The sequence below is a fragment of the Macadamia integrifolia genome, unplaced genomic scaffold (assembly GCF_013358625.1).
Source record: "Macadamia integrifolia cultivar HAES 741 unplaced genomic scaffold, SCU_Mint_v3 scaffold1954, whole genome shotgun sequence".
NCBI classification, from domain to species: domain Eukaryota; kingdom Viridiplantae; phylum Streptophyta; class Magnoliopsida; order Proteales; family Proteaceae; genus Macadamia; species Macadamia integrifolia.
Genome location: NW_024868435.1, coordinates 52,726 through 63,270, shown reverse-complemented (window position 1 = coordinate 63,270; position 10,545 = coordinate 52,726).

The following is a 10,545-nucleotide window of genomic DNA, read 5'->3' as shown; positions in this document are numbered from 1 at the left end:
ATTTTAAAAGAGTTCGGAATCAAATTTTTTACGGCGCCGATCGACCGGTATATTGCGGCGATCGACCGGTAATCCTTTGAGTTAGTGCCGGTCGATTGGTATATTGGGCCGGTCGATCGAAAGAATCCAAAATTGCTTGAGAACCCATAAAATTATGGATGTGGAAAGGGTTTTTCAACTCTAGGCTTTTTAAAAAGAAATCATGGAAGAATGTTTATTCAGCCAAATGGGTTGCAAATGCCAAGCTCCTTCCTTAGGAAGCTAAAACACTCTTCACCAAGTGGTTTGGTGAATATATCTGCGAGTTGTTTCTCAGTTTCAATGTATTCTAGAGAGACATCACCATTTTGAATGGTGTCTCATAGAAAGTGGTGTCGAATATCAATGTGCTTTGCCCTTAAGTGTAAAATGGGATTTTTACTCAAGTTTATGGCACTGGTGTTATCGCACATGATTGGGCAAGATTCAAAACTCACTCCAAGGTCTTGGAGAGTTTATTTCATCCAAAGGATTTGAGCACAACATCTACCAGTTGCAACATATTCAGCATTGGTGGTAGATAGAGCAACGGAGTTTTGTTTCTTGCTGAACCAAGATACAAGGTAAGAGCCGAGAAAGTGACAGGTACCACTAGTACTTTTTCTGTCGATATGGCAGCCTACGAAGTCAGCATCTGAAAAGCTGACCAAGTCAAGGGGTTGGTTTTTTGGGTACCATAACTCAACATCACATGTACTTTTCAGATATTTAAAAATTCTTTTTATAACTGTGAGCTGAGATTTCTTAGGATCAGCTTGAAACCGAGCACATGCACATACACTATACATGATGTCAGGTCTACTTGCTGTTAGATATAGAAGGCTCCCATTCATACCTCTATATCTAGTTACATCCTCAGAAGTGCCATCCTCATCCTTGGTTAGCTTCAAGGATGAGCTCATCGGAATGTCTGAAGATTTTTGACTGTTAATGTCAAATTTCTTTAGCAGCTCTTTGGTGTACTTGCTTTGGTTTATGAAAATTCCATTATAAGTTTATTTTATTTGAAGTCCAAGGAAGAAATTTAACTCTCCCATCATACTCATTTCAAATTCATTGCTCATCTTGCTACTGAAATCAGTACATATTCTCTCGTTGGTTGAGCTAAAGATGATATCATCTACATAGATTTGAATAATGAGTATGTCATTCTTCAAGTTCTTCACGAATAGGGTTGTGTCAATCCTCCCCCTTGAGAAGCCATAACAAGAAAGTACTTAATCTCTCATACCAAGCTCTAGGGGCTTGTTTGAGGCCATACAGGGTTTTCTCAAGTTTATAGACATGGTTTGGAAACTTAGGGTTTTCAAAACCAGGGGGTTGAGCTACATATACCTCTTCTTGAATGTATCCATTCAAGAAGGCACTTTTGACATCCATTTGATATAGTTTAAAGTCCTTATGGCATGCAAAAGCTAGTAGCATTCTAATGGACTCTAACCTTGCTACTGGTGCATAGGTTTCATCATAGTCTATTCCCTCTTGCTGATTATACCCTTTGGCAACCAGTCTTGCTTTGTTTCTCACTATGTTCTCATCTTCATCCAGTTTATTGCGAAAGATCCACTTAGCACCAATGATGGTGTGGTGGTTAGGTCTTGGGATAAGTTTCCATACCTTGCTTCTTTCAAACTGGTGAAGCTCTTCTTGCATAGCTATAATCCAATCACTATCTTTTAGTGCTTCTTCTATGTTCTTGGGTTCGATCCTTGAGATAAATACAGTGTGATTGCATACCTTTCGGGTTTTAGATCTAGTCTGGATTTCTCTATCTAGATCCCCTATGATGTTTTCTAAGGGATGATTCCTATGCGGAATGACTTCCTTAGGTAGTGTTTCTAATTTTTCTATGGTAACATCATTTGTATCGTCAAGAGAAATATGATTAGCTTTGTTCTTAATTTCATCAATTATGATATCATCATTATCAATAGGAGATTTGTTTAAGTCATTAGGTAAAGATTCATCAAATCGTACATTCATAGATTCTTCAACCATTAATGACTTTTTATTAAAAACTCTATTTGCCCTACTGTTGAGTGAGTATCCTAAGAATATTTCTTCATCAGATTTTGTATCAAATTTTCCAAGATAATTTTTGGTGTTTAAGATGAAACATTTACAACCAAAAACTCTAAAGTAGTCTACTTTTGGTATTTTACTAAAGTACAGTTCATAAGGGGTTTTAGAAAGTAAAGGTCTGAGAATTATCCTATTTAGTACATAACAAGCTATATTTATAGCTTCATCCCAAAAAGTACTTAGGCAAAGAATACTAATTAAGCATAGTCCTTGTTGTCTCTTGTAATGACCTATTTTTCCTTTCAACTACCCCATTAAATTGAGGTGTTCTAGGAGCGGAGAAATTATGATCAATACCATGCTTGTTGCAATATAAGTCAAATTGTCTTATATTTTCAAATTCTCCTCCATGGTCACTCCTCACAGAGGTAACAATATACCCTTTCTGATTTTACAGTCTATTACATAGAGTTGCAAATTCATCGAAGGCATCATTTTTATTTTTCAGAAAAACTGTCCAAGTGTATCTAGAGTACTCATCAACGATTGCAAAGGTATAATTTTTACCACTCATACTAGATATATTGATAGGTCCAAAAAAAGTCTAAATGAAGTAGTTCCAATGGTCTAGAGGAAGAGACAATAGTTTTTGACTTGTGGGAGTCCTTGGTTTGTTTGCCTTTTTGACAAGCATCACAAAACTTGTCTATTTCATACTTGATTTTAGGGAGGTTCCTCACAAGATCCTTGGATGCAATGGTTTCAATCAACTTGACATTTACATGTCCATGTCTTTTGTGTCATAATGAAGACTCACTATGGTTAGAAACCAAGCATGCATTCAAGGAACTTGCTTTGTCAAGCATACAAGCATAGATATTGTTTTTCCTAGACCCTTTTAGTATTAGATTATCATTTGCATCTTTAATGCAACAATGGGAGACATTGAATTCTACTTTGTATCCAATGCTACATAACTGACTTACACTTAGGAGATTATAATTCAAATTTTTCACAAAGTAAACGTTTGAGATTGAAATACCTCCAAGTCTTATTTTTCCAATACCAGCAATTGTTCCTTTGCTGTCATCTCCAAAGGAGACCCATCCTCCATCGTAGTCCCATAAGCTTGAGAATAGGTTCTTGTTGGATGTCATGTGTTTGGGCATCCACTGTTGATGACCCATTTAGCTTCCACCTTATTCTTCAAGCAAACCTATAACAGAAGTTTAATCATACATTGGTCCCCATAATCTCATGGGTCCATCATTGTTAGTGTCAAACATTCTGATTGGAACCCAAATGGTTTTGTACTTTTCAGGTCTTTGGTTCTGGCTTTGGGATGACTTTGGGTTTCTTTAGGTCCTCTGATGTTCATAAGATCCATTTGATCTTTGAGGAGTATAGCATCTTTGAAATCTATAGAGTCCTTGGTTTTGGTATTTCCCTTGTGGTCTATAAGTCTCCTGAGGATAGTTCTTATACCCTTGGTATTGTCTTTGGGGCCTCTCAATAGAGTATTCTCTTTGAGGTTGGAATTTTCTATACCTAGGCATAGGCCTAGAGTTTTCTTGAGACCTATATTGCCTTCATAGGGGGGTGTAGTAATAGGCATGGCTAACTCTTGGTCTCTCAGTTTGAGAATTGGGTTTCTTCTTTTTCTTGGAGTGACATTGGTTTATGGAGTGTCCTATTTTTTTACAGAAACTACATTTAATGTAAGAGGTGGATGGTTGGTTTCTTTGGTCACCCCTTCTTGGATTCTCATTTCTAGATGGATTTTTTCCATTGTAACCCAGTCCTTCTCTTTCATTTGGACCTTTCCTTTGAGATCCAAGAAGATTGTCAAGGTTCTTTTGCCCCTGGGTAAAGGTGCAGAGGGTGGAGTTCAACTTGAAGTTTTCTTCCTCTAGTTCACTTACCTTTGAGGTTAGTGCCTCCACTCTCTTATTTAGCGTGTCAACCTCTTTCTCAAGTTCATTTTTATCAGACTCTAATTTGATACTTTCTTCATACAAGGCCTCGAAGGCTTCTTGAAGCTCCTCATTAGAGTCCCTCATTAAAAATTCAGGTCGAGTTTGGCATACCTCTTGTTCTTCATCTCCGATGGCCATCAAGGCAAGGTTGGTGACTTCTTCTCTAAATTCACTTTTCTCCTCTTTATCACTTGAGTCCCATGTGGCTGCATAAGCCTTCTTATTTGATTTATGTGGGCATTCGGTTCTGAAGTGTCCAGGCTTTCTGGACTCAAAACAGACTACATCTTTAGAAGAGACTTCCTTGGGTTTAGTTTTTGATTTACCTTTTTCCCCATAAGATTTGTCTTCGTAGGATTCGTTCTTGTATTGAAATCTTCCTTTCTTTTTGAGGAAATTGTTGAATTTCCTCGTGATAAGTGAAATTTCTTTTTCCATATCGAATTCTTCATCTTCTTCATCTTCGCTTACTTCTTCAATAGTTTGAGTTGACTTTAGAGCTATGGTTCTCCTTTTGTTCTCAGGATATGGTTTGTTGGTGTTTAACTCTACTTCATGAGTTTGTAAAGATCCAAGCAAGTAATCCAAGGAGATTTTCATTAAGTCTTTGGCTTCTTCTATTGCTGTTTTCTTAGGTCTCCAAGCTGCAAGTAAGGCTCTTAAGATTTTCCTGACTTTTTCAGTGTTAGTATAAGTCTTGCCTACCTTTGAGACTGTTCACAATATCAGTAAATCTTGTAAATATAGAAGTTATTGACTCATATTCTTTCATAAAGAAAGATTCGTAATCAAAAACGAGTTGGTCTACCTTTCTTTCTTTTACCTCTGCTGTACCTTCATGTGTGACAAGAAGCATATCCCAAATCTCTTTAGCTGTGTTACATGCTATGACTCGGTTGAACTCTTGTTCATTGAGGGCACATTGAAGGAACGTGATTGCACGGAAGTTGTACTGGATGAGAGTGATGTCTTCAGCCGTCCATTCCCCTTATCCATCGGTACTATCTTTCCATCAACTATTTTGGTGATGGTGTATGGTCCATTCTCTATGGCTCTCCATACAAGAATGTTGTGACCACACACAAAGTTTTTGAATCTGTACTTCCAGAAGGAAAAGTTCTTTCCATTAAAGTAAGGGGGTCTCGAGGCATTCATGCCTTTTGGTGGTCCTTGGAATGTGGCCATGGTCTTTGACTCACTTTTAAGACGATATAGTCTTAAATAAATTGAGCTCCCGCTCTGATACCAATTGAAATAACCTAGGGGGTATATAGGTTATACTAGTGAAATTTAACTCTTTTCGATGTATAGGTCACAAGTGTGACTGCAAGTTAAAACAATGCGGAATAAATAAAACAAGCACAATCACACAACACAAGATTTATAGTGGTTCGACTCAATCCGAGGCTAGTCCACTCCCTATAAGAATCCTCTTATAAAGTATTCCACTGGTTCTCCCTTTCAGTACGGTAGGTAGGGAAGAAAATATTTATAATCTTTTTCTCGGATAAGAGTATCCTTACAAACCCCCTTTATAAGCAGAGAGGTACCTTTACAATCTCTTTTGGAGGTAGAGAGACACCTTCCTCTTTTTAGGATAAGAGAATCCTTACAATCCTAAGTACAATCTAGAATTGTAAAAACAGAAATAAATAGGAAATAGTGGAATAGGAGGAATACCTTAAGTGTGGTGCAAATGATGAGAATGAGAGATGAATGATGCATATTTTGTAAAGTCATCTCTTATGGTTTTGACTTGCACAAGAGAGAGTGGAGGACTTGATTGAGACTTGAGCCTTTTGTTTGGATTAGTGTAATAGAACAACTCAAGTAGAATAGAATAATCTTAATAACTCTTGAATGCTAGCAATAATGCTCTTAAGCTCTTTCTTAATTGATATTTAATTAAGAGCGGTTTGGGTATTTATAGGTGAACTTAGTGAAACATTTTAGGCAGGAAATCAAGCTCTAATGGACGTATTCTGGGACCACCGATCGATCACCATCTGTAGCCGGTCGACCGGAAAGAGCCATTGAGTCCAAAAACTAGCCATTGGAGCTTTTCCAGGGAGGCACCAATCGACTGGGACTTTCTACCGGTCGACTGGCTATGGTCTTGGATAGTTCCGATCGACCGAGGCTTCTAGGCGGTCGACCGCCAACATGACAGACTCTGTTTTGACAGAATGCAATCATACTAATCAGTCATCAGTGTTTTGACCATAACTTTTCGATCTTACCTTGGATTGACATGAGATTAATTGCGTTGGAATTGTGACTCAATTTCCTACAACTTCTATGAAGGTTTTATATCTTGATACCGACTTTAAGATTGCCCAAAATATCTTTAAGTCAGGTTAATGTGGTTTTCACAGAATTTCACTATACCACATTTTTTTCTAATATGTTCCTCACCACTTAGAGACTCTCCATACTTGGTCAAGGTATGCTCTATGGTCATTCTAGTATGATGCAATGCACATGCATGTGGTGAGTGCACATATATATGTGGAAGTTACAAATTACATTAAAAAGGACCAATCTATCCTTGTGTTCTTCTTCTTCACTTGAACCTTCCACTTTTTGGTCTTGAATGTCTTTATAATCTTGGTTCTTGAATGTCTTTATAATCTTGGTTCTTGAATGTCTTTAAGCTTCAGGGCCATGTTTGCATGAGTTCAAACCTTGATGTCTTGATTCGACCTTTTAAGTGTTTCTTCAAGCTAATTACACTTTCTTCAAGCTAATCACATTTTATCAAACCATGTTAAAGATGTTTGTTTGTTTATCAACACCAAAACATAACAATGAGTGTGGACATGTTTCCCAACAGAAGTTAACTAAATCATTAAAAGGAGGCCCACTCAGGGCTCTTTGCTACCAAGATAAGAGGGAAGTTTTGAAATTCAACGTCATTACTGATTGAGAAAGGTACCTATAAGAAAGGACTGTGCAAGATATAGTGTGGAGGTGCCTAGGGAGGCCACAAGAAGATTTTCTGATGAAGACCCCTGGCTACAATTACGTCAGGTTGATGGGATTGACTCACTCATCCTTTTACTTGCCTACGTACATCAGCCAACAATATGGGCTCGAGGTGATGGACCAAGAGGAGTTGGTGAACTTTTACCCACCTCAAGAGTTGTCTCCCCACCTTATTACCTACCTATCCTGTCTATAGTAGGAAAATTGTTCCCCTTTTCATGCAATTCACTTGATAATAGAATGAGGAAGTATTTGGATTTTTGTGTTATCCCGATTATTCTAATTACGACTTGAGTTATGGAATTGATTGTGCCTAAACATTACAAATCACAAACAAAAAAAAAAAAAAGAAAAGGTTCTCTTTGTGTCAAAGATAGATTTCCACTCATAAGATGCCAAAATAAAAGGGGGGAAAAAGAAAAAGAAAATATATACATGTGTTTACACTTGCAGAAACCATAGGAACAGGTCCCTATGGAGTAAATTCATCATCTAAACATACTTTGAGTCACCCCCATGGACTACTAAAGAACCTGCGAATGCTAGTCCAGTCTACTCCAGCCTCTGTGTCATATCCTGAATCAGTGCATCCTGCTATGCAATTTCCTACTCATAGGAACTGACTATGCCCTTCAAAGGAATATAGGAAAGGATCAAGAAGAAAAATAATGAAAGAAGAAGGGAAAAAGGAAAAAAGAGGAAAGTGGGAAATATCTGGGCAACAATCATCTCGCACAGGCCATAATGCATCCTCCTAATCTCAGAATAGACCTCCAGAGACACCTGAGAAAGAGTATATCATCCAAAGAAAGTTAAGAGTCAATTGAAGGATGATTAGATACTCATATAGTCATAAGGAATAGGCAGCCCAAGGGAAGCATCTACATTTGTGCTCTGCTCCAGAAGATGAGGGAGGCTGGGGTTGGCTACGTTGGGATAGCACCAAGCAGGAAAGGCACAAAAGGGGATGTTGGCTACTCTGAGAGGCCCACTAGCACTAGTAGAGGGTCCAACTTGTGAAGGATCAATAACACTAACATGTGACTGAATAGTAGAAGGTCTACACGTCGTGTTCTCCCTTGAAAGAACATCAGTCAAGGCTAAAACAAAAAAGAAGTTGAAGCATGAAGGAAATACTCAAGAAAGGGAAACAAACCACTGGACCATCAAAACCAAGAGGGGTGCATACTGTCTCCTCCTTCAGGAAGGCTTTGTAGTCCCTATCTCGGTCGAGAAATGATTTATCCCATACTCCACCTGCCAAACTCTCAATCTTGTCCATAGGGATGATCTTTGGGCAATGCATAGTAGGTGGAGGAAGGTAAGGAGAAAGACATGACTGGATATTAGACCACTGGGCATGACTCTCTCTCCCAGATATCAGACATAGCTCTATATGCTTTGGAATAGGACCCGGTTCTCAAATAATCATCTGGCCATGATAATTTCCATTAGAGTTTGGAAATATGAGAGACTGGAATGGCCGCCAAGTGACCAGCAAATCCAATGAAAAGTAACTATAGCACAGGACAAAAGGAAGTTTAGCATCAAATATGGTGTACCTCAGTAAGACCTTTTAGAAGAGAATGAGCAGTGGTCCCCAGAGGATGGCGTCGGGCCCTAAGCACTTGATTCTCTCCCCACCTTATGGCTATGGGGATGAAAAATGCTTGAGGATCCATCAGTTTGGGAGCTATAATTTCCAGGTGCTCAAACCACCAAGGCTGTTTTAAAAGATCAAAGTAAGGAAGTGGAATCCAAATGAATGAAAGGAAATAGGTACAAGGATAAAAATTACCTGAAGGATGTAACCCACTCCCTTGAGACCTAGGTCTCCATATGACAACAGGTCTAGGGTCCACAAGAGGTATGTATAGGCGGCCCCACCTCAGTCCCAGGAATCTACCTCCTGAAGATCCCGGAAGAAGAACATCAGGTGAATCTCTACTCTCCCTCGGAGGTCACTAAAAAGACACTGACCCATAGCAAACAATAAAAAAGCATAGGTCACTTGTGCCATGTTGCTGGGGTTTGCCCACAGGCCGGATCTCCACCATCGTTCACTGATATCCTCGAGATGGATATGTGTCTGATCAGCTGCAATGGTAATACCTATCAGGTCCTCAAACTCCTTGGTTGTCGGAGTCTTAGGAAGGGTCATGGGTCTACCCCCAAATGGAACGCCCATCAAGGCATAGAAGCACAGAGGCGTGATGGTAATCTCATCAACAGGAAGATGAAATGAGTGAGTACACAACCACCACTGCTCCATCAAGGCCCCTATCAGTGCCAGACTGAATTTTTAGGTCTCTATAAAGGCTAATCGTTTCAAGCAAGAGGAGTTAACCATCTCCTTCACTCTATGAGGAAGTATCCTATACCATGACCAAACCATGTTTGGGTGGCCATACAGGGCCAAGGTAGGTGGTTCCCTCCCCTCATGCTAATGGATGTAAAGAATATATATATAAAAAAAAACAAAAAAAAAGGAACAAAACAAAAATAAAAGATGATAAAAAATAAATGAGCAAATGTAAAGACTTACCCAAGAACCTCTTGTCGAGTTGCAGATATGATTTCGAGTGCTAGAGAGAGTCTGTCCGGAGTACCAATTGGCCCGGCCTGGCCCTTGTCCCTTTGAGAAGAATTACTGCAACCCTCCAACTGGATTCTCCACAAGTCTTTCTCTTTCTTCTTTCAACCATATTTTCCAAAATCATAAAATAACCCCAAGAAGTTTCCCAATTTGCACAAAAGCCCACAAGAATGTCAAATTCTCCAAATGACTCCTTCGTCAAGAACTTTGAAGATCTTTATGAGAAAGATGAAGAACTTCAACGAAAACCTGAAGATCTTTGGAAAAAATTCGAAGAAAATCAGGAAGATGCAAAATGGTTTGGATCTTCAAGAGAATTTCAAAAATCCGAACTCACTCACTTACAAATCGTTCCCCACTCAAAAAAGTTAGAATGAGGAATAAACAAAAGGGGGGACCATTTTATGGGTAAAAGAAAATTCGATTCCAAATCAAGGCTCAAAGTTCAAAGTCCAAGTTCAAGATTCTATTTTAAAAGTCAAAATTCAAGATTCCAATTCAAAAGTCCAAAAGATTAAAAATCCAAAGAAGAATCAAAGGTAAAAAAAAATCAATCAATTATTAATGTCTTTTACAAGGTTGAAAGAGCAGCGAATTTCTTTCCTATAATTGATAGCACTAGATAGCCTAGCCCGGTTCGAAAGAACCAGCCTAGAAGTCCAAATAGTCTAGCCCAATTCGAAAGAACCTGCCTAGAAGACCAGATAGCCCAGCCCGATTCAAAAGAACCCACCTAGAAGACCAAATAGCCTAGTCCGGTTCGAAAGAACCCACCTAGAGACCAAATTCCCTGAACTGGCACATGTAAAACGCAGCTAAGGAAAAATCAAAGTACTAACATCTTCATTCTACAAAAAAATGGCCGAAACACATAAGGATTGGGTAAATAAGTTGCCACTTACTGTATAGGCATATCGAATTTCTATA